General features: G+C 49.6%; 1 protein-coding gene across 2 annotated transcripts in view; it reads right to left on the reverse strand.

Moving 5' to 3' along the window:
- The window catches only part of NCAN (neurocan), an 80799-nt gene extending 56409 nt beyond the window's left edge, over positions 1–24390 (reverse strand). For both annotated transcript variants that reach the window (XM_053296082.1, XM_053296083.1), the window contains exon 1: positions 23881–24390. The gene's annotated coding sequence lies outside the window, so the exon portion shown is untranslated. The remainder of the gene's footprint in view (positions 1–23880) is intronic.
- Between the last annotated feature and the right edge of the window lie 935 nt (positions 24391–25325).

The raw sequence follows: 25325 nt of genomic DNA on the forward strand, positions 1-25325 counted from the left end.
GTATGCTTTGGTAGATTGTTGGTTCAATAAAAAAATCTTGTCCTATTAAAAAAAAAAAAAATCTTGTCCTATCTTGGAGAAGCCAGGGAAGGAACACAACACATGATCCACTTGTGGAACTCTCTGCCACAGGATATGGTGACAGCCAACAACCTGGATGGCTTTAAGAGGGGTTTGGATGACTTCATGGAGGAGAAGTCTATCAACGGCTACTAGTCAGAGGGCTGTGGGCCACCTCCAGCCTCAAGGGCAGGGTGCCTCTGAGTACCAGTTGCAGGGGAGTAACAGCAGGAGAGAGGGCATGCCCCTTTCAAGTCCTGCCTGTGGCTTCTGGCAGCATCTGGTGGACCACTGTGTGAAACAGGATGCTGGACTAGATCGGCCGTGGGCCTGATCCAGCAGGGCTGTTCTTATGTTCTTATGAACCTCAAACCTGTTCTTCGCAGAGTGGCTCCATCCCCTGAGGGGAATCACTTCCAGTGCTCACACTTCTAGTCTCCCATTCATATGCAACCAGGGCAGACCCTGCTTAGCTAAGGGGGCAAGTCATGCTTGCAACCACCAGACCAGCTCTCCTCTCCCTGATTGATTGTTTGCTACTGATCTCATATTTCACCATTTTAAGTGAAAGCTTCCTTGAGCACCAGTCGCTTTGAACAAAGGAGGGTGCAAATATTCCCAGAAATAAAATGTTCCTCTCCCTTCCCCCACCCGCCTCCTAATTCCCTAAGGGGAGAATAATGCGTGTGACATTATCACGCTCTTGAGTGGCTAGATCTTCCCCATTGAAATGCTAATTCTGACTTTCCTCACAGGAAAGGAGACGACTGTGATGCTCTTCGATCACAAATAATTAGCATTGATGAGCTGAGAAGGAAACCGCTCTTGTGCTCTCCCGGGGGTTCTTTCTTCTCCGCCTTTTCTAAAGATGCCTGTACTGCTAGACTGCAAGACGTTGCCATTGAAGAGGGCTTGCTTGTCATATCTCAGGGACTCTACATCTCTCCTCCTCGAAAAGGAAAGTTCTTTTTCAAACTTGAGGCATAGAATGGTGTCCTGAACATGCCTTCCAAATTTTACTGTAACATCTTGAGCTGAACAAGATTTCTGTTCAGCTCCCTGTTGATGATCTACTGGCATCTCAAAAAGTATCCTGTTCTTTACTAAACCTGAGCCTAACCCTAACCTTTCAAAATCCAGACTGCCCCACAGTGGAAGCCAGGTCAATGAAACCACAGTGGGTATTCTAAGATTCATTCTCATCTGTGACTACCAAAAATCCACCCCAAAAGGACCACAGTGGCTCAGTAGCACTGCTAATTAGGACAATCTGATATCCCTGTATGCTTCCAGAAATCCACTCTGTATCATGTTTCTCTGCTTCAATCCCAGTTCAACCAGGAGAATTCCCAAAATTGATTACAAAATTGGAGCATGCCTAGTTCACCACAACATGCTTGCATTACCAGGATAAGTGCATGGGGAAAAGAGCTGGTCTGGTGGTAGAACTGCCCCCTTTGCTAAGCAGTGTCCACCCTGGTTTGCATTCGGATCGGTGTCTACATGTGTGAGCACTGTCAGATATTCCTCTTCGGGGATGGGGCCGCTCTGGGAAGAGCATCTGCCTGCTTGCATGCAGAAGGTTCCAAGTTCCCCCTCTGGCAGCATCTCCAGATGGGGCTGAAAGAGAGTCCTGCCTGCAGCCTTGGAGAAGCTATTGCCACTATTGTGTAGACGATAGTGAGCTAGATGGATCAAGGGTCTGACACGGCATAAGGCAGCTTCCTATGTTCCTAAAACATTGCAAAGAAGCAATTCTGAGGTGAGCACGTCAAGAATTTTTGTGCCGTGTCTTACCGACACCACCTCCCAGGCACTAGCCAATCGGCACTTTCCATAGAGATGTCCCATCCTCTGTTTGTTCTGCAAGTTTGCTGAGCATGTGCATCCCACTTTTCCTTAATTCCTGTTTAACTGGGATAATTTCTTTGGGAATTTGAGAATGCATAGCCTTCAGTTTATTAGTGCCTTGTTGATACAGCCTCGATACAACCGTATGTTCAATTGCACCGAGATTGCCTTTCCACAGGTGTTTTCTCAATGTGAAGGTGGCTCACTGGAAATGGAGAGGAACGGAAAAGACAGAAAGGAACCAAGCAGACAGAGAGTTGTGGCAAATTGCACATGCATACTTCATAAACGCAAGATTTATTTTGGGGGGGGGATACAAAGCCCCAACAGAGGATTGCAAATGCCACTAAGAGAGGGCAGGGGTTCCAGACCTCCAGAATCCTGGGTGAAATTGGCACGCAGAGGATTTCAGAAGCACCCCAGGAGGAGCGGTTCACATGTGCCAGCCATCGATGCTGGCTTCTGCTTATTGAGAGATGAATGTCGAGTGCTAACCTGGGTGAGTAAACACCCCCATCTTTTATTTAAAGGCCAAACATTAGAACCCACCGGTTGGATTCTTGAAAGCCTGGCAGCTGAGTGGATTAGGGGCCGAATCCATTTCAGCCCTCTGCTCAGCTTACAAATTGGCACGGGCGGGTTGTTCCTATTCACACGTCGCAGTGTGCTAACCTTGAGCGATACTGAATTTTGGGGTTTGGGCTGCTTCTGCTTCTTTTTAATGGGAGGAGGGAGAATAAAGGCACGGAGAGGAAGAAAGCCAGTCCTGATTCACAATGGCCAGCCCCCCAGGAGCCCTTTTGCAAAAAGAAACGACTGAATAGAGACACCTACAAAAAGACCTGCTAGCCCAGCATCCTGTTTCCAACAGGGGACAGCTGGAGGCCTGCTAACTGAGCAAAGAGGCATATTTAAAAGGGTGGTTCTCTTATACTAGCTGAACCTGGCGCAGAACATCTGCACCCTAGTTCTCCCTGCCTCTCACCCTCCCCCCCACTCCCTCCCGCCTGCCATCGGGGATGGCAGTGGAGGCAGCGAAACCTCCTTACTTGTGCCTTCCTCTTGCCTCCCAAAGGTCTGAGACTTGGTGGGTTGATGGAAAGCCCTCGGCCTTCCCCCTGCTCACCTGGCCTTCCCTGCCCTCCCCCCCCGCTCAGCTTTCCCCTCCGCTAGCCTGGCCTTTACCTCCTCTGCTTGCCCAGCTTCTCTCTCACTCACGCATGTGCACATCAATGCTCACGCATGCGCACATCAAAACCTGTCTGCCCGCCATGGCTGCTTCCAATCTGTTTCCCCTCCTCCAGGCACAGGCCCATGTTCTCATTGGTTGCAGCTGTGGCAGGTGCGGGGTTTGCCACGTACAACCTTATTGTATTAGAGATAGAGAGAGATGCGCTGCCCACAGCCTTTGGCTGGAACAGTCTATAAATGTAATAAACAAATAACAAATACATATACTTAGCAAGGGGAGAGCAACTGGCCCTGTCCAACCCCAGCACAGCATCCTCCCAGTGGCTGTTGCTGGTGTCTGCCTTAGGTGTCTTTTTAGATTTTGAGCCATTTGAGTTCAGCGAGCCAGCTCATTTGTTTTTCATTTTTCTATGTAAACTGCTTTGGCAACTTGTGTTGAAAAGCAGCATATAAATATGAGTAGCAGTCGGTGGAGGCATGGAGGCAACAGCTTTTCTTTGGGCCCTGCTGAATCTCGGCCGGCCTCAGATAGACTGCCCCTGAACATGGAGGCTCTGCCTGTCATGACTACTAGCCACGGTGAGACCAATCCTCTAGTAAAATTTACATGTTTAAAAAGTGCACTCTGACACAGTAAAGCCACTCCACCCTCCCAAGGAAAGGGCAGTTTAGAAAGCAGCAGGTCTGCATTTCTGTGTGTTCTTGCAGCCATTTAAATGCAAAATTGCTGTTCCCAATCAGTGGAGGGGGAGTAGAGTTTTTAGGGGAGGGGATATTGCTCAGTGGCAGAGACCCTGCTTGGCATGCAAAAGGTACCAGGTTTAGTTCAGTGAAAAGGCTTGTGGGGAAGAGAGCCATAAAAAGTATTGATCTTCAAAGCTTGGATCTGATCAGATGAGACTGTACAGAGCTAGATGGACCAATGTTCTGGGACTCATATTTATCAGAAGCATCGGTAGCTCAGTGGCAGAGCTCCTGCTGTGCACACAGAAAGTCCCAAGTTCAATCCCTAGCACCATCATTTAAAAGGATCTCTGGGAGCAAAGCGGAGAAAGAAACCTTGGAAACTGCTGCCGATCTGGGTAGACAATAGAAAGACAGATGAACCAATGGCCTGCAGCATCACATGGAACTGACTGCGGACCCAAGTTAGGCCTGGAAACAGCCCTGAACCTTGCTGGCAGGTGGCAGAGAGGCTGTTGTATATTATGCGAGAGAAAGAGACTCTGTCCATGGTGCTGATGTCACCGTTGGTGAGTCTTTTGTGGGAAATACAAGTTACTGCCTCCCCCACCATGAACAAATTATTGCATCCTGTGACCAGAGAATTCCTATTTCTGCTTGCTACTCTACTGAAGAATGCTGGACAGCATAACCAGGGAGATGCGTAATCTCGTCTTGCATTTGCGACATGCTCTTTCCCCCATGAAAAGAGATGGACTGTAGACAAGGATCTCCATAATAGAACCTTAAATCTGGAAGAGACCTTGGAGGCCTTCTAATTCAACCCCTTGCTCAGGGCAGATGTGAGGAATCTTGATCCGACAACGAGCATCTCTGACTGAGGAACCCAAATTCAGTGGCTCGACACAGCCAGGTGAGAACCTGGATCAAACCCATACGAGCCTGACTAGATCAGACCACATTATGTCTGCCCCAACATTCTGTTTCCAACAGGGGACAGCCAGATAACCCCAGGAAGTCCACAAACAGAGCAGGAAGCAACAGCTCTTGCTTTCTCTCTTCTCCCCCTCTCTCTACAACTTCAGAGGCAGAGGCTTAATTTTTTTTAAAATGCACATATTGCTAAGTTGCTGTCGGAACGGCTGTCGTGATCCTCATCATTAAAAAGAGAGCACGGGAATGAAAGTGAAGGCTGGGTGGAGTGCAGCAAGCTCATCCACTAAATATAGATGCCTACAGAGTGGCAGCTGGGGGAAAACAGTTCCGTTCTGACACTTTCTGAAGGAATAGCTACGCAGGTAACAAGAACTGAGCTGCTAATAAGACTCCGGAGCACAAGGGATCCGCTGCCGATTATACCTGCTAATGACGCCGAACGCAGCTGCAAAGAAGCCCGCCATGTTAAGATGTCCTTTCTGGCTTTCCTGCATTAGAACCCTCCGCTCCAGATTCCATTCGTTATGCAACCCCTAAATCGCCTCCATTTGCCACTCCTCCAATCATGGCCTCCAACCAGGGTCCCAGGAAATTGCAGGGAAATTTCCCTTCTCAGATAAGTCAGGAGGCTTCTTGGATCGATGATTTGGTCTCTCTTACCAGACACAAAACCATTGATCTTCTCGCCCAGGATTGCCAGCTCGGATTGGCAGCATCTCTCTCCAGATCAGTCAGAGAGACTTTCCCCAGGACCTTTTCTTCTCAGCCAGGGTTGCCTGCTCATGCCAGCAGTATCTCTCTCCAGGTCTTAGAGAAATGGATTTTCTCCTGGATTTTTTTTTGCATGCAACCTATGTGCTGATGTGCCTGAGCACAGGCAGCTGCCTGCTAGAGTCTGACTATTGGCCCATCAAGGCCAGTATTATCTGCTCTGGCTGGCAGAAGGTTCTCACCCTTTCCCATCTTTTTGTTGCTTTTTAACTGGCGATGCCAGAAACTGAATCTGGGACCTTCTGCATGCAAAGCCATTTGCCGTACCGCTGAGTCAGAGGCCTCCCCCACAACAGCTTTGGGTTGGTATGAAACCATATGCCCCCATGAAAGTGCCTGATGTCTAGCGAGATCATTGGCCCAGCTGGACGAGTGCTGGCTCATCTGACCGGCCGAGGCAGGAAGGAACATTTCAGAGCACAGGAAATGCTGCTGGAGATTCAGCCTTGGACCTTCCAACATGCAAAACCCCTCCTCTGCTGCCAAGGTACGGCTCTTCCCTGATATACGAGCCTCTCTTAGCAGCAGACTGAATCAGACCCTAGATCCGTCTGCCCCAGAACGACATGCTCTGGCTGGCAGCAGCTCTCTGAAGTCTCAGAGACAGAAGGCTTTCCAGAGATCCTTCCAAGTGCTGCCACCTACTGAGTCTGACCCTTGGGCCATCTTGCCCAGTGTTATATACTCTGACTGACAGCAGCATTCCAAGGTCCTGGGCAGAGAGCAGTCTTCCCCATCAACTGGTTCCTGAGATTCTGCTAACTACAGATGCTGGGACCTCGGAGCTAGGACCTTCTGCTAACACAGCAAGCCTATCAGAATGTACATAGTGCGCTAAATGCTCACACCACTCCAGCAGTGTGCAATGGAGCAAACACCTCTACTGGCCCTCTCCAACTCCAGCATAGCATCCCTCCAGTGGCTGTTGCTGGTATCTGCCTTTTGTTTCTTTTTAGACTGTGAGCCCTTTGGGGACAGGGAGCCATCTGATCTATGTATTACTTATTTTTCTGTGTAAATTGAGGAATCTTGATCCGACACTGAGCATCTCTGACTGAGGAACCCAAAATCAGTGGCTTGACACAGCCAGGTGAGAACCTGGATCAGATCCATACGAGCCCGACTAGATCAGACCACATTATGTCTGCCCCAGCATTCTGTTTCCAACAGAGGACAGCCAGATAACCCCAAACAAGGCAGGAAGCAATAGCTTTGAGAACTTTGGTTGAAGAGCGGTATATAAATATTTGTAGCAGTAATGATGCAAGGTGCAAAGTTGGCAAAGGCTTTGGGGGAAGCAGTAGATCTCGAAAGAGAGATCAACCGCTAGCCATCAGCACAGCTAAATGGAACCAGTGGCGTTCTTAGCCCTGGACTTCCGGGCCAAAGTCCAGGGCCTCCACACCCCCTGCCCCCCTCCCAAGTCCTCTTGAGAGTGTCCTGGGTGGTGTGTTTGCTGCTGGTCTGTGCTGTGTCTGTGCCGGGTGCTTTAGAGACAGAGAGGGGGATGGGGAAAGAAAAATGTGGGACGGGGATATGTTAAGTTGCATGTTGAAATGTTGCTGTTACTGCATATTTGCATAAATTCTTCATTATGAGCCCCACCACCCATTAAGGTCGTCCGGAGAGATCCATCTCCAGTTGCCGCCAGCTCGGTTGGTGGCCACATGGGGGACGGGCTTTCTCAGTTGCCGCCCCAAGACTGTGGAATGCGCTCCCTACTGAGATACGACCCTCCCCATCTCTGACAATGTTTAAAAAGCATTTGAAAACCCACCTCTTCACCCGAGCTTTTTCAGGTTTTAATTTGTAGGGGATTTTTAAATTGTTAAATTGTTTTAAGTTTTTGTATATATTTTAACTTGTCTTATGCTATTGTTAACCGCCCAGAGATGAATTTTTTTGGGGTGTGTGTGTGTGTGTACAAATCTGATTGATAAATAAATAAATAAATAAATAAATAAATAAATAAATCGCCCATGTGTTAAAAATACTCTCTCTCTGTGTGTGTGTAGGTGGAGGATGCTTAACTTGCAGCAGGAGGGGGGGCTCCAGTGTGTGTGTGGTGTGGTGGGATCCAAAGGCCTTTAGGTTCAGGCTCCAAAATTACCCAAGTGCACCTCTGAATGAAACCTCCAAGCCAGAGGCAGTCTACCTCTGAACATCAGCTCCATGGGAGCAAAAATCAAGGCGAGGGCTGCTGCCTCCACACCCAGCTTGTGAGCTTCCTGGCGGTCTCTGGCTGTCCTCTGCTGGAAACCAGGTGCTGGGCTTGATGGTCTGGCCCAACAAGACATTTTTTACATGCTTAGATGGTCCCTTTTAGGAATTCTGGGAGTGGGCCCCAGGCGTGTGGTGAGGGAGAAAGGGCAAGGTCTCATCAATGCAGCCTGTGTGGGCTGCAACGTTTGCTTCCACTTGTGCCGCTGCTTTGTGTAAGCCAGTAATTGACCCGGTTGCCTTTAAAACGGAGAAACCTTATTGCTGAGAAAATGCTCCAAGCCATCTTTGATTTCCAACTGCCTGCCCCTGCGGAGGGCTTGCCAGGAATCCCCCCCCCTTCCTCCAATATTGCTGCTGAGGCTTGGGGATTTTATTCCTACCCACCACATAATAATACGAGTCATAAAAAGAGAAGAAGAAAGAAACCTCGCTTCCTTTTCTCTCTCCAGCCACATCCTCTGGACTGTGCCTAGCCAGGAGAGGAGAGAAAGGCGAGAGGGCATACGGATTTGAGCCTGGGCGGTTCTAATCAGCTCAGGAGATTCATGAATTGTCCCCTTTGCTAAGCAGAGTCTGCCTGGTTTGCATTTGAATGGGTAAAGTGTTCCGTTGAGTCGGTGTCGACTCCTGGCAACCACAGAGCTCTGTAGTTGTCTTTGTTAGAATATAGGAGAGATTTACCATTGCCATCTCCCATGCAGTATGAGAGGATGCCTTTCAGCATCTTTCCTATATTGCTGCTGCCAGATATAGGTCTTTCCCAGAGTCTGGGAAACATACTAGTGGGGATTTGAACCGGCAACCTCTGGCTTGTTCAAATCAAGTCAAATCAACCTCTGGCTTGTTCAAATCAAGTCATTTCCCCACTGCACCATTAGGTGGAGACCACATTTAAGAGCTGTAAGATATTCCCCCTTCCAGGATAGGGGCGCTCTGAGAAGAGCACATACATGCAGAAGGTTCCAGGTTCCCTGTGCAAGGAGACAATAAGGGAAGCAAAAAGAACGTTTGAGGAGCACATAGCTAGAAGCATCAAGGGGAATAACAAAAACTTGGTTAAAAATATCAGAAGCAGAAAACCTGCCAAGGAGGCGGTTGGACCATTAGATGGTGAGGGCGTGAATTAAATTATTAAGGAGGATAAGGTGATTTCAGAAAAGCTCAGTGAGTTCTTTGCATCTGTCTTCATGGCGGAGGATACTGACCATATACCTGCTCTGGAACTGAGCTTCTCAGGCTTGGAGACTGAAGAACTGGGCCAATTAGAGGCAATGAGAGAGGATGTTATAAACTGTTGAAAAAAAAAAAAACTTAACAAACCACCAGGGCCAGATGACATCCGCCCACTGAAGGAACTCAATGTGAAATTGCTGATCTCCTAGCAAAGATTGTAACTTGTCCCTATGATCAGGTTCTGTACCAGAGGACTGGAAAGTATCTAATGTAACTCTGATTTTCAAAAAGGGATTCAAGGGGATATGGGAAACTACAGGCTGGATAGCTTAACTTCTGTGCCTGGTAAATTAATAGAAAGCATACTTAAGGACAAAACTGTTAAGCATACAGAACAGGCCTTGCTGAAGGAGAGCTGGTCTTGTGGTAGCAAGTATGAATGGTCCCCTTTGCTAAACACGGTCCACCTGGGTTTGCATTTGAATGGGAGATGTGTTTGAGCACTGTAAAATGTTCCCCTCAGGGTACATCCATGCACTGAGTGGACACAGCGAGCTGTCCACCAAAACCCCAAGATCTCTCTCCTGGTCAGTCACTGACAGCTCAGACCACATCAGTGTATATGCGAAGTTGGGGTTTCTGCCTCAATATGCATCACTTTACACTTGCTTACATTGAACTGCATTATTTGCCACTTTGTCGCCCACTCCCCCAGTTTGGAGAGATCCTTTTGGAGCTGCTCACAATCTCTCTTGGATTCTACTACCCTAAATAGTTTAGTGTCATCTGCAAATTTGGCCACTTCTCTGCTTACCCCAACTTCTAGATCATTTATGAACAAGTTAAAGAACACCAGTCCCAGTACAGATCCTTGGGGGACCCCACTTCTTACTTCCCTCCATTGTGAAAACTGTCAATTTATTCCTACCCTCTGTTTCCTGTCCTTCAACCAGTGACCAATCCACACATGTACTTGTCCCCTTATCCTAAATTTTCTCAAGAGCTTTTGATGAGCAACTTTGTCTAAAGCTTTTTGAAAGTCCAGGCAAACTATGTCAACTGGATCACCTATATCTATACACCTGTTGACATCCTCAAAAAAAATCCATAGGGTTGGTGAGGCAAGATTTACCTTTGCAGAAGCCATGCTGGTTCTCCCTCAGCAGGGCCTGTTATTTTATATGCTTAATAATTTTATCCTTGAGAATGCTTTTTATTAATTTGCCTGCAACAGACGTTAAGCTGACCAGCCTGCAATTTTCCAGATCCTCCTTGGATCCCTTTTTGAAAACTGGGATTACGTTGGCTACTTTCCAGTCCTCTGGTACAGACCCTATTTCAGGCCTGCTCATCTTAGGCTCCCCAGCTGTTTTTGGACTACAATTCCCATAATCCCCAGCCACAGTGGCCATTAGCTAGGGATTATGGGAATTGTAGGCCAACATCTGCCGTAGGGCCGAAGTTGAGCAGCCCTGCCCTACTGTAGGGATAAGTTGCATATCTTTGCAAGGAGGTCAGCAATTTCACATTTGAGTTCCTTAAGGACTCTTGGGTGGATGCCACCTGGACCTGGCAATTTGTTAATGTTTAATTTTTCCAGACAGTTTAGAGGGAGAGGAGAGCTGGTCTTGTGGTAGCAAGCCTGACTTGTCCTCATAGCTAAGCAGGGTCTGCCCTGGTTGCATATCAATGGGAGACTTGATGTGTGAGCACTGCAAGATCTTCCCCTCAGGGGATGGAGCCGCTCTGGGAAGAGCAGAAGGTTCCAAATTCCCTCCCTGGCAGCATCTCCAAGATCAGGCTGAGAGAGATTCCTGCCTGCAACCTTGGAGAAGCCGCTGCCAGTCTGTGAAGACAATACTGAGCTAGATAGACCTATGGTCTGACTCAGTATATGGCAGTTTCCTATGTTTCCTAAGTTCCTTTCCTAACATCATCTCTCGTCACCTCTGTCTGACTCAGTTCTTTATCCTCTGTCTCTGAGAAGCTCAGTTCAGGCACAGGTATATGCTCAGTGTCCTCTGCCGTGAAGACAGATGCAAAGAACTAATTAGCTTCGGGGGAAAGGTGGCTTTCCCCCTTAGTGTTTTATCAGTGAGTCCCAGGAACGTAGAGGACGATCTATGAAAAACAGCCATCAACACTGCCATATTGCTCAGTGCCTTTTTCTAGCTGGATTTATCCCTGCCTTTCTTTTCTCTTCCTCCAGCCTCCTGACTCTATCCCTATCTCCTTCTCCTCACCCCTTCTTTCCTGTTCAGTGCTTTCCCACCTCTGTGTGGCTGTATTGGTGAGACACCCAAGAAACCCCTCACGCTTTGAAAAATGGATGCTTGTTGCTTCCAGTTGCAGACGGATCCCTGTGCTTGTCCATTGAGGAGTCTCTTGCTGTAGGGCCCTTCTGCCTACAATCAGTCACCTGGTAGCGCCTCTCCCTGCTCGCAAAAGCAGAGAGAGAAATGGCACGGTTCCCTTTTCGAAAAGCTTCAGCCAGTGCTGGGTTCCTAGCCTAGCCGGAAACGCAACTCTCTTTTTTTTGCCAGGCGCGGCCCAAGCGTGGCAGCCCGGGTTCTTTGAACGCCCTTGCACAATGGTGGCTCTGCTCCCATCTTCAGGATTTCAGAGAGACATCCCTCCCAGCCCTACCTGGAGATGCTGCCAGGGACTGAACCTGGGACCCTCTGCCAGCAAAGCAGATGCTCTGATACTGAACTGCGGCCCCATCCCCAGACACAGGGGTTTCCCTTCCAAAGACAAGATGCTGTTCCAGCCGACTCTTCCAGCCGGCTGCAAAGTGTTGTTATTGCAGCCTCTCTGGAGGGAAGCAGAAGTGCCACTGAATTTATCAAGGCAATAGACCCCCACCACCACCCCCGACGTGTCTGTTTAAAAGACTCCCTGGCCATCACCATGATTAATAAGGCATCGGCAACTTTTTCCTCTTGTGCGCACGCGGAGAAAGCCACATGGGGAGTGCTTATCCGCTCCCCGCCAGGTGGGAAGCCTACAAGGCAACAAGAGGTTTAATTTGCTCTGAGCCAAAGGGCACTTGCTTTCCGCACACAGAATCCACAAAACCCTCTTCCCTTTCCCCACCCACGCCTGACACGGTCTGCAGAGCGAGCTGGTCATTCTGGAAACCTAGACAAATCTGCAAAGTCCAGCTGTGCCCTCGCAGGTCCAAACCATCATGGAGCACAAGAGAAGAGGCCACTGTCTCCACACCGGCGGGGACGGAGAAATTAAACACCTGGTGTCCCCATGCTGAACTTCAGCTAACAGTTGCTGAGCAGGTTTCCGAAATCTCCCTTTGATTTTCAGTATCCAAATCCTGCTTTCCATAGCAGAGCCGATGCACCAACAAATCTTCGCCCTTGCATATTTAAATGTCCACGTTTTGCACCGTGTCACAGTTTTGAGTTTGTTTGTGTCTTTGCATTACTGATTTGTACTGATAAAACACTGCAAGAAAATCATCGCTACGTGACGGGTCCATCAAGATGCTATTTGTGTGGTGTTTCACCAATGTATATGTGCATCAGTAAGCCACAGTGCAAAAACCCTTGATGCAGTCAGATGTATGATTGCACCCAGATTGCTTGCGGGGGGGGGGGTTGTTTATCAGTGCCCACTGGTAAAATAAGAGGGATGCACACAGGAATAACTGTCCCTTACAAAATTCAGGAGAATCCTTAATCCACCAGTCCAACATCAGAATCTAGACCAGGAAATGCAGTTCTCCAAAATCCAGGGACAAAATCTGAATAATTTCAGATTGGATTCCGCAGCATTCTTTGTTAAAATGCAACCACAGCAATCTGGGAAGATGTGAATATTTCTGCTGCCTCCATTAGTGGTTAAGTAAAAGAGGTGATAAGCGAGACTCAAAAAAAAAGTGTGAGAGATTCTTTCCCTCTCACTCCCTCAGCATGGTTTCTCAACAGCTTGTCACTTTTTAAGAAGCTGAAATGACAGACATCCTTGAAAGTCTGCCTGTCTGGGCGGCCTTGTGCCCAGCAGACAATACTTCACTCGTCTTGTGGATTTTTGCAATTAGGAAGCCACAACGGCCCCTCTTGATATCAGTGGCAGAAACGTCTTCCGTCTCTTTGCTCTCCTCATCACCAGGGGCTTCCTGGATTATGAACAATGCCCCCTGGGTGAAGGGGAGGGCCCAGCATTTTTGCCCTCTGGCTGGCCTTCGTGTGGAAATCCATCTCGGAATGCACACCTACGGATGGGCAGGCCCCAAAAATGCATCTTCGAGATAACGGGCAATCCCATGTGTGTGCGGATTTTTAACAAAACCGACAGGAGAATAGAAACACCCCCCCCACTTACATCTGTCATCTCGTGAATAATTCATGCTCCTCATGAATATGCCAATCTGGTGATTGGTGATTAGCTTCACATGAAATGCAATTTAATTCTTGGCAGGCTACCAGACTTACACAAGCACGCACACACACATTCTTTGCCTCCGTCTTCCTCTTTCCTCTGCCTTTCATTTTGACCCAAAGCCATGCTCTGCAAGGACACAAAGAAGGCAGGAAGTTTAGGCACCCCAGTGAGCAGACGAATCAGAAGACCAATTCAGAAGTCCGATTTAGAAGACGAACTGCTAAGCAACATGATGGAACCTCAGATTTTTGCAGCGCCATAGAAGATTTTGCTGGCAGTGTGTTGCAGTTCCCATTCTGCATTGCTCTAGACCATTGTAGTTTGGTTAGAATCGCACATATCTCTGCTGCAATGTACCACTAGCAGTGTATAACTGACAAATGGAACTTGCTGCCACATGATGGGGGGTTGGTCACTAGGTATGTTGGTTTGTAAAAAGATGGATTTCTGGAGGAAGAGAAGTCCATCACTGGATGTTAGGCACAATCGTAGAATATTATGAACCACATAGACATGTTTGATTAGGTGATGCCATCACAGAGCCAGTTCAGAGTGAGGGTAACAAATCCTGTAGTCAATTTTCAAGCTGTTCACTGCTCAATTGGCAGCTTGGCATTTTTCCTCTGAAACATTAGGGTGATCCCAATCAGAGAGCACGCAGCAAGTCTGTTAGATCACATATTTGCCTAGAAGTGATGGTGTCACAAAGCCAGTTCAGAGTGAGGGAAATGCTTCTGGCCTTTACTTGGATGGGTGAGCACTTTTGTCCCCGTTTGCAGGATCTTCCTGAAATCTTCCCCCAGTTGGTCTCTGGGGTTGCCTGAAAATATCATATTATACACATTTTTTAAAGAACTATACTGGCTGCCGATACATTTCCGGGCGAAATACATCGTGCTGGTCATTACCTATAAAGCCCTAAATGGCTTGGGTCCAAGGTATTTAAGAGAACGCCTTCTTCTTCATCAACTCTGCTGCTAATTAAGATCATCTGAGGAAGTCCAGTTGCAGTTGCCACCAGCTCAGTTGGTGGCAACTCAAAACCAGGCCTTTTCTGGAGTTGCCCTGGGAGCTTTTCACACGGGGCTTTTGAAGCCCTTTAACTCACATCTCCTACAGAATGGGGTGCATTCACATATCGGCAAGATTTACCCTGAAGTCCCTGCGAGTTATTGGGGAGCAGTTCACACACAATTTGGGTTTTTCACTGCGCATTAGAGTGTAACCCGATTTATACCCGGGGTAAAAAAAAAATCCACTATTTGTGTTGGTATTGGGGGACAACTTTGAGTTTGTATTAATTTAATTAATTGATTTAATATTAATTTACCAGTAAACCCGTGGTAAAACCTGCTGTGCGTAAAAGCCCCTGGGACTCTGGAACACGCTTCCTGATGAAATCATAGCGTTTCCCCTTCTCTGAATGCTTTTAAGAAGGACCTGAAAACATATCTGTTTAGCCAGGCTTTGGGTTTATCGTTTTAAGGCTTCGGGTTTAAGTGTTTTTATTTGTGTTTTAAAAATTGTTTTAATGGTTTTTAGACTGTGAACCGCCCAGGGACCTTTTTGTATGGGGAGGCATAGAAATGTAATAAATAATTAAACAAAACCTCCAAGGGTGCATGCGTGTGTAGCTTATAAGGCAAATATTTTGGGGTCAGCCCTAAACACAATATGCAAGCCACTTTGTAGATTCTTGCTGAAAGCAGTATATAAATACGCTTAATAATAAGACCAAGAGGTCTGTGCATCCAACCCCCACAACTTATCTTTGCTCCAAACCTGCCACCCCCCACCCACTGCAAAGCACTTGGCATCTGTTGGGTGAGGGGGATTTTCATGATTTCCTTCAATATGCTATGAACACGAACAATCTGCCTTTTTTGGACGCATTTGGCATTTCCAAACTGAAGTGAGAAAAGGTAGCACATTGCGGCAAAGTAAATATAATCAAAGTAAATGGCCGTTCCAAAAATTTCATTTGGGGAACAATTGAATTCAATTCCAATTTATTGCAGTCAATCACACTGATTAGTTCCAGAAATACATTAAAATATACATGGGGACAAAATAATGATGTCTGTTTGCCTGCGAGGGCCACAAGGAGAAATTTGAACTCGGCTCTCTGACATCCAAAATGGGATGCATTTCATCTTTGGGTCCCCTCCTGCCTTGACTCCTGAGGTCTTCTCCTCCCTCGGGCCTTTTTGATTGATTGATTAAGCGCCATCAATTCGGTGTCGACTCTTAGCAACCACCTAGATAGATGCTCTCCAGGATTATCAGTCTTCCACTTGGCCTTTCAGGTCTCTCCGTGGTGCATTCATTGCTGTCGTCATCGAGTCCACCCACCTTGCTGCTGGTCGTCCTCTTCTTCTCTTTCCTTCAACTTTCCGCAGCATGATGGACTTCTCCAGGGAGCTGGGTCTTCGCAGAATGTGTCCAAAGTATGAGAGTTTGAGCCTGGTCATTTGAGCCTCGAGTGAAAATTCTGGATTGATTTGTTCTAGGATCCAGTGGTTTGTTTTCCTGACTGTCCATGGTCTCCTTTTGCCGCTATCAAAAAAACTTGCCGCTCAGATGATTAGCCTCTCTCCCATCATCTTGACCACATGATCTTTTCCATCCAACTTTCCTGCCTTTTACTGACCCATGTTTCCCTGCCTCCCTTAAATAACTCAAATTTGCATACTCGGGAGTTCAGCAGGCTTACTTCCAAGTGAACGAGCATCTGCTTCCAGCCTCCATAGGACAGAAGGTGCGGAGAGGAGACGATTTAAAAAGCTCAAACCTTTTTGCCACCAGATTTGGTTTGCCATCTTAAAAAAAAAGAAAAAACCAAAAGCTTAGTTGAAAGCACTGCACTGATGAATTGGAACAATTAGCCAATGAACGCCTTGATTGCAAATTAAAGAGAGTTCCGATTTTAACTGCCGCCAGCCATCTGGACTCATTCCATTGCCATATCTGACCAGCTGAATCAGACAGAAACAGTGCACAAATTTCATTCCGGTGCCAGGGTCATGACCCAGTCCTCACGCTCCTCCAGTCCCAACTCCTCAAACTTTGACTTGAAGCCAGAACAGACCGCTTAGGATCTTTCCAGTGCTCTCATCCAAATTTCTCAGAGATTTCTGGAGTTCCGATTCTGAATGAGCTGGTCATATTTTCAACTTCTGGATTTTGTACAGATTACCACATGTGCAAAGTTTGCCGTGGCTTTCTGTTCTTTGATGTCTTTACCAGTACATACTTCTGCACTGATACAACACTACAAAAAAGCAATCTGTATGGCATCCTTTTTGTGTGTGTGTGTGTACAGTGTTTCGCTGATTTGCTGGAATGCATGCATGATTTGGTAAAACTCAGCACCCCGCAAAATCTTGTTGCACACTTCTGCATTGATAAAACACTACACAAAAGCAATCTGTGTTGCAGCAATTCTTTTTGTGAGGTGTTTTATTGAAGCACAGGGATGCATGTGTGCTTTGGTAAAATGCTGCACCCAAATCTTGACAAATACTTTTGCACTGATAAAACATTACACAAAAGTGATCTGTACTGCATCAATTCTTTTTGTGAGGTGTTTTACTGATGCTCAGGTATGCATGTGTGCTTTGGTAAAACAATACAAAAAAACCTTGATGCAATCCTACAGACTTTTTTTTGCAGGGCAAGAGCAACATTTTCTGGCAGCAGCTCTTCAGGATTTTGGATGCTTGTCTTTCCCAGCCTAACCTGAAGGTGTCAGAAACTGAATCTGGGAGGGACATTTTGCACACAAACTGAGCAATGACCCTTTCCATTTCTCAATGCAGATGCAAGCATCCGTAAAAGAGAGGGGCCGCTGGAGATGGAAAAGGCACAAAGGAATCTACAGATGTGGCAAACATGCCATTGACCTGAAGGGACCGAGAGCAGCAGCCAACCACAAATGCATCAGTCCCAGAATTAATTTCAGACTCTCCTACTAAAACCAAAAATTCAGGAGGAGCTGACTACAGCACGGAGCAAACTTCTGAACAATTAAGGAAGGGAACAAGGGAAATCAACGCTGTACCGGCTCAGGAGCATTTAAGATCTTCAGTGATGAAAATCCTCAGGGACCTCTCTGAAGAGAACCAAGGAAAGCTTGCATGGACGCACATCAAGAAGGCACCTCCTCTGGAAAGAGCCCACATATGCGGAGGGTACAAAGCAATGGTGCTGCCGCCCCTTTAAATTCCAAGCAACTCTGCTCAAGGGACAGGGCTGTGCTGGTCATGTGACCCTGAATGGGGGCATAAAGGCTCAGTTGAACTGAACTCCATTGGATACACGTCTGCCTTCTAGGGGAGCTGTCCAGGGTCCCTGCAGAGCTGTAACCTGCCTTGACGTCACTGGAATCTTCTATCTGGGCCAAATTTCTAGAAATGGCTCCCTGCCCTTGAGGGACCCATGAAGGTCAACCCCTGGGCCTGGCTGGGAACCTGCCTGGGGTCTGGCGTGGCTGGGTCAAACCACTAGGAAGCAAGATCTGGGATCCCTCTGGAAGGGGATAACCCAGGCAAATTGAATCCCCGTTGGCTGTCTTCTGGTGTCTTGTCGGAGGAATAGCTCATGGGGATTAAAAATAACCTACGCACCACAATTGCCTCTCCCCAGAGGCATCTGGCTGGCAGGACTAGATGTATTCAACTTGATTCAGACAAGTTCTCCTTATTAAAAAGGGATTCGAGAAACAGTTAACAGGGGTCCACCCAGAAGCTAGCCAGTGACTGCTCCATGGAACCTCCATGTCCAGGGCAGTCTATCTCTGAACGCCAGCTGCTGTGGAGCACAGCCGAAAGAGGGCTGGTGCCTTCATGCCCTGCTTGTGGGCTTCCCAGAGGCATCCGGCTGTCCTCTGTTGGTGGCAGGGTGCTGGGGCCCGATGGCCATTTGGGGCCTGATCTGGCAGGGCTCTCCCAAAATGTATCAATCCCTTTCTGCATCCATTCCTCTAGCGCCCTTGCTGCATTTTGCAGTGAGCACTTTGCAGAATAAGTGAGCTATCAAAAGACGGGTCTCAATCTCTACCTTGAGAACCTTAGATTCTAATTTTTGATCATGGGGGGAAAGACAACAAAGAGGAGATGGAAACAGCGTGAGTCAAGATTACCGCTTCAAGCCTCCAAAGAGGAACAGATCCACATCAGAAACCTTCCCCAGGGCTCTGCTCCCCACTGCAAGCAAAGGCTCAATTATCCTCCAAAGCCCTCTTCTTCTTCTTCTTCTTCTTCCTCCTCCTCCTGCTGACTGCTGTCTCCAAGTGGGACTGCACGCATGCCCGAACAGGAAGGTTGCAGAAGATGACACCTTCAAGGACTCAAGACATTCTGGGCACTTGCAGAAAGCTCCAGACACGGGTGTTGCCAGGCACTTTTGCGACTCGGGCCCACAACACCCCTTGCAATAATTTAACTCCATCACAACTCCCCGCACCCCCAAGAATAACCGAGTATCTTTTTTTATAGTCTCCAATATAATACAACTCGTATGAAGATGGAAACAGCAGAGAGAGAGGCGAGGCCAGGAGAATATGCCTCCTCCACTGATGCAGTCCCTTTCTGGGAGAGGTCACGGAGGACGGAGGGGGCTGGTGAGATTTGGGGCTCCGAGCCATACACTGTGGGCCCGTGCCCCATGAGCTGCCCCCTAATTACACCCCTGGCTGCAGGCAGATCTTGCACCTAAGAGGCTCCACCCTTCTGTACCTCCATCCTCCCTCGCCTTATCGCTGGCCACCTACACCTGAAGATAGACTGCCTCTGCCCATGGAGGTTCCATTTAAAGCCCTCATGGCTAGAAGTGCCAATAGATTTGTCTAAGGACGTAAGGAATAGCCTTGCCAGGCCAAGCCAAAGGTCCATGAAGCTGAGCATCCCCTTTTGCCAGAGCGGCCAGCCCAGACACCTTTGAGAAGCCCACCAGCAGGGCATCAAGGCAACTGTGTTCCCCTGTGCTCTGCTATTCAGAGATAGACTCCCTCAGAACCTGGAGGTTCATCTTGCCACAAGATGAACCCTGCCACATCAGACCAGAAGAGTACCCAGTCAGACATCCCATAACCACCAGCAAGGTGCCACTGGGGACCCCACAAGCAGAGAATTGAGGGGAAAAAAACCCTCTACTGCTTCCCCTCCCAGCACTAGGTGTTCAAAGGTAGACTGCCTCTGAATAGGGAGGCTCTGCTCTTAGCTATCATGATGGATAGTCTCCTTTGTGAACTTTTGGTTTGCTTTTAAAAAAAAAAAGGCTGCCTATGATAAACTGCCTCATCTCGGGTCAGGAAATCCCATAAGCTGGTACTGCTCTCCGAATGCAAAAGTCAACAGGGATGACAGATCGGACAAAATTAAATGGAAAACACCACCACACCACACGTTGGAAATACTACAGGAAGCTGCCTTTGAACGAGTCATAAGAACATAAGAACATAAGAACAGCCCTGCTGGATCAGGCTCAAGGCCCATCTAGTCCAGCATCCTGTTTCGCACAGTGGCCCACCAGATGCCGCCAGAAGCCACAGGCAGGAGTTGAGGGCGTGCCCTCTCTCCTGCCATTGCTCCCCTGCAACTGGTACTCAGAGGCACACCCTTGAGGCTGGAGGTGGCCCACAGCCCTCTGACTAGTAGCTATTGATAGACCTCTCCTCCGTGAAGTCATCCAAACCCCTCTTAAAGCCATCCAGGTTGTTGGCCGTCACCACATCCTGTGGCAGAGAGTTCCACAAGTGGATCACGCGTTGCGTGAAAAAGTACTTCCGTTTGTTGGTCCTAGACCTCCTGGCAATCAATTTCATGGAGTGACCCCTGCTTCTAGTGTTGTGTGAGAGGGAAAAGAATTTCTCTCTCTCCACTTTCTCCAGTCCATGCATGATTTTATAGACCTCTATCATGTCTCCCCGCAATCATGTTGTCTTTTTTCTAAACTAAAGAGCCCCAGGTGTTGGTAGCCTTGCCTCATAAGAAAGGTGCTCTAGGCCCCTGATCATCTTGGTTGCCCTCTTCTGTACCTTCTCCAGTTCAACAATGTCCTTTTTAAGTCACACCTTTGGTGCAGCTAATGCAGTCAGGCCTACTCTGACCAGCAGCATCTTTCCAGGGCTTCAGACAAGACCTTCCCAGCCCTACCTGGAGATGCTGCCAAGGGCGGGACCGGGGACCCTCTGCCTGCAAACCAGACCCTGTGCCACTGAGCTACAGCCCCTGCTTCCTAATGCACACACACGCGTTACTGGATTTGAAAAGATAAGCCGCAGAAAGTCACACTCAAGTAACTGCTGGCAGCAACCGATGACCACATATCTTCCCACCAAACCCCAGACAAAGGCTGCAATCCTAGGCACACTTACTTAGGAGTAAGTCCCATTGAATGCAATGGAAGTTACTTCTGAGTAAACACAGGGGGAGTTTTTCTTGTTTTTCTTTTTCGATTGTGAGCCCTTTGGGGACAGGGATTCCTCTTCCTTATGTATTTATTATTTCTCTGTGTAAACCGCCCTGAGCCATTTTTGGAAGGGCGGTCTAGAAGTCAAATGAATGAATGAATGAATGAGTGAGTCCAAAAGGTCCTTTCCCGTGACCGGTCTTCCTCCTTTGTGCATCCACGCATCCAATCTCCCTAAGGCTTCATCTGGGCCCATATCCAGCTCTGCCTTGGAATGATGTGAAGCACAATCCGAGGGCTTCTGGGCACAGGCAAAATACAGTCCTTGTGCTGCTGAATATCCACACCTCTTTTACGCAGGTGGGATTGAAAAAGCAGGAAGCCGCAGCGAGGAGGCCCGGTCTCTGCTTCTTCACCGGCCATTAGTTAAGACATATATGGGGACCCTCCACCTTCAGGGACAGTCTATCTCTGAATACTTGCCTGCTTGTAGGAAACAGGAAGCTGGACTAGAGGCGTCCTCTCAAGATCTTTGCTTCTCTTTTTGAACTCTGGCATCTATGGTTTTGAGACATGAAGTTCTACATATTCTTGAAGGCCAGGGTGTGTGTTTGCAGATTGTGAACTTCTTTTAAAAAAACCCTAAGGGCATTTAACAACAGGTATGACCGCCGTCTGGAGAGGCAGGCAATGCTGGGTTTCTAGGTTCTGCACCCAGAAACACATTTCCATATCTTATGCATGCATTTAGGCTCTCCGGAATACCTGCCACCGGAAAGCCAAAAGGTGGAGACCTTGGGGAGAAGAGGGAAAATGGATATTGCGCTGGTCCTCTTAACCAATACTTCTCTCCAGCCCAAAAGGAGGAGAGCTGGTCTTGTGGCAGCAAGCATGGATTGTCCCCTTTGCCAAGCAGGGCCTGCCCTGGTTTGCATTTGCAGGGGAGACCACATGCAAGGTATCCCCCTTCAGGGATGGGGCTGCTCTGGGAATTGCAGAAGGTCCCAAGTCCCCTCCCTGGAAGCATCTCAAGATAGGGCTGAGAGAAGCTTGGAGAAGCTGCTGCCAGTCTAGGTAGACAATACTGAGCTTGATGGACCAAGGGTCTGACTCAGGAGAAGGCAGCTTCCTGTTGTTCCTAATGAATACTGCATTCCTACTCACAGAAGCTTGGGAGAAACCCTCACTGGAGCCCACTTCCAGGTAAACATGCACAAGATTGGAGCGCAGAGCCTCGCCACTTCTCCAGTTCACTCCTTCTCACCCTTCCTTTCTCTCTCTTTCCAGCCGCTATTGAGGCTGGCTGTACACGCCTTGGGGGCAGACGCCCCCCTCCCTCCCTTTTACTCTCGCTTTTATCACTCCCACGATGTCTCTTGATCGCACCATAGAAAACCAATTTTAAACCAATTGCATCTACAGTGTATTGCCATCGCTCTCTCTGTGCCAGTCCCAGATATTCCGTCCCACCCTCCTGACATTCGGTCACACCAAAGGGTGACCAAGAAACAGCCCAGGACCGGCTTGTGTGCCTTAGGGACCAACAGCTCTGCCCTTCCCAGCTAGGGGTCACAGGGCAGGAAACAGGTTGCCCCACAGAGCTGCCATGTGGCCCTAAGGTTCCGAGGACCAGAGGAGAGCTGGTCTGGTGGCAGCAAGCCTGACTGGTCCCCTTAGCTAAGCAGGGTCTGCCCTGGTTGCATTTGCATGGGAGACTTGATGTGTGAGCGCTATAAGAGATTCCCCCTTAGGGGATGGAGCCGCTCTGGGAAGAGCATCTAGGCTCCAAGTTCCCTCCCTGGCAGCAGCATCTCCCAGATAGGGCTGCGAGAGATTCCTGCCTGCAACCTTGGAGAAGCCGCTGCCAGTCTGTGCAGACAATCCTGAGCTAGATGCACCAATGGTCTGACTCAGTCTATGGCAGCTTCCTCTGTTCCTACGGCCAGACTGCCATTCACCCCGACACTGAACGGCTTGGCCATCTCTAGTGGGGACATCCTAAAGGACCTCTCTAATACTCCAGCAGCCTCCCTCCTACAGCCAGGCGTTCTGCTCACAGCAATAATCCATTCATTAGTAATTCGAGGAGAACTGCCCCTTTCCCCCTCCTTCTTTTAACGACACCTGCTTCCATCCTCCTCCTGAATTTTCCACCCTTCTGATGTCACCAGCTGATGCCCTCTGAGGGGCCATCTGCTTATCGGGCGATATTTGCACCCCTGAGCTCCTGGACCCCGCAGATTCGCCTCCTCGCCCCCCTCCCCGTCCCGCCTGTCTCTGCTCCCTCCTAACAAGGAGAGTGACATTATTCAGGATCCTGCGACCTCCCCTCACCCCCACTTCTGCTTTCTAGGATCCCGCTTCCCGCCGCTCGATTCCCCCCAGGGGGCTTGCTGTTGCCTTTGCAATAGTTTGCCAGACCCCAAAAGGACTCTCTTGGCCCACGTCTCCCGGCTCCCCTCTGCTCTTGAGGTAGCTTTCGCACCCACAACCGCCCCCCCCCCAAAATATCTGGAAACGATCCATCCCTCGGTTTCCTTCCAATTCACCAGAGCAAATGTTATGCCAACCCCTGAACTCTCCAACGGGGTGGGGGCTTTAAGACTCTTTCCCCCCCCGCCCCCCGCGTCTTGCCTGGCCGCCTCCCCGCTCATCTTCCTCCCGATCCCCGCAGAGAGCAGAGAAAGGCGACCGAGTGCCAAACCCAAACCGCAACAATCCCAAACTGGGCTCCTCGAGGCTGGTCAGTTTCTACCTGGCCAAGCTGCTCCAGGCTGAACCCCCAACGCCCTCTGCCCATCCGCTCCAAGGCGGGGCGGGGGTGCTGGTGGATTTCTCTCCCCCCCCGCCCCGCCCCGCGTGTGGCAAGCCTCACACCGCAACGAGCCCCGCTCCCCCTGCCAAGAATGCCTCCTCTGCGCCCATCCAGGCGGGGAGGCGGCGGGGGGGGAGCTGGGTCCAGGACCGCGGGGGGCAGGACACGGGGGGCAACCACCTCTCGGCTCCTCGGGGCGTCTTCCAACCAGGGAAGCCCCTCCGACTTTTGTGCCGGCGCATCGGCCGGTGAGCCGCGCGGAGGGAATCGGCTGCTGCGCTCTGCGCGGAAGTTGGGCGCCTCCGAGGCGGCCACGAAGCCAGCCGGAGCGGCACCCGCCAGCCCGCCCTCCCGCGCGCCCCTACCTGCCCGCGCCGCCGCCGCCGCCCGCTCCGCGTCTGCTGGAATGCAGGACTCGTCCCGGCAGCCCAGCCCGGCGCAGGAAGCCTCCTCGCCTCGCCTCTCCTGCTGCTGCTGCCGCTGCACAGACGTCCCCGGCGGCGGAGGGGGCGGTTTTTCAAAGGTGGGGGGGGGGGCGACCGACCGACCCACTCAGAGGGGGCTGAGCCCCATCAGCGGAGCATCCTCTGCAAAGGGGGAGGAGGGGGCCCCGCAGCCAATCCTCGCTAGCAGCTCTCCAGACAAAGGGGGCACCCAGCCCAGATCAGCCGGGGGGGGGAGCTGCGGAGAGGCGGCGGCTGCTGGGCACCCCCTCCCCGGGCCCCGCTCCTCCATGGGGCGGGGGGCAGCCCCACTGGATGCACCCCCTTCCCGCCCTCTCGCGCTCCTCTGTCTTGCTGCCGCCTCCTTTCAGGCTCTCCGCTCAGCGCTTCGCTTCTTCCACCTGCCCAGCAGAAAACTGCAGCTCTCCAGCTGATGGCATTGCAAAGCAGAGACCGGGGGCGGGGGAGAGTCTGAGACGCGCATGCGTCTTTGGGCTACAGCCCCCCCATTGTAAAACAATGGGGTGCCGTATCAACCCACCCTCCCCCCTCCCAAGACTGGAGCCAAAGTTTGCAAGATTTCGCGTGCATAGGAAAGAAAATCGGATAACTGACGGGCCGGTTAAAGGGGTGGGGTTTTGGGGTGGGGTGGGGGAGATATTTGATTTCTTTTTAGAGCGCTCTAAAAGTCACACCTGGTTATCGAGGGGCCCTGCCCACGCCCTAATTCTACCAAAATGGAGCATTTGCAGAAAATCACTTTGTGCATGCCCAGAAGTCCTCTCGTCCTATCGGTGGCTTTGTTTAACTGCAGGGCTGGGTTGGAATAACCAGGAAGCCCAAAGGTGGGATGTGGTGGTGGCAAGTGGTGTCCCCTGGTGTACATCTGGAAATTGGGTAGATAGACTGCTTCTGAACATGGGGGTTCCATTGAAAGAGCATGGCTAATAGCCTGAGAGTTTGGCAGGGCATTCTCTCTTCCCAAAACACTAGGAGTTCTTCCTTGGTTCCTTTGCCTCCACCAGGTTCTCTTGTATCCTGCTGGACAGTTCTCCACAACTTCCATGAGGGCTGGCGACCTGAGGGACACCCCACATTTGGCACAGCACCTCGAAAGCAGGACCTGAGTCCAGAGACAAGAAATGCGAAGGCTCCTCTTTGAAATAACTCCTGGCATGGCAAAAGGTTCCAAGTTCCCTCCTTGGCAGCATCTCCAAGAGAGGGCTGAGAGAGATTCCTGCCTGCACCCTTGGAGAAGCCGCTGCCAGTCTGTGCAGACAATCCTGAGCTAGATAGACCACAGCTCTGACTCAGTATATGGCAGCTTCCTATGTTCCTATTAGAGGATGAAATTTTACTTTGGACAT

This window comes from Hemicordylus capensis, chromosome 2 (assembly GCF_027244095.1).
Source record: "Hemicordylus capensis ecotype Gifberg chromosome 2, rHemCap1.1.pri, whole genome shotgun sequence".
Lineage (NCBI taxonomy): Eukaryota > Metazoa > Chordata > Lepidosauria > Squamata > Cordylidae > Hemicordylus > Hemicordylus capensis.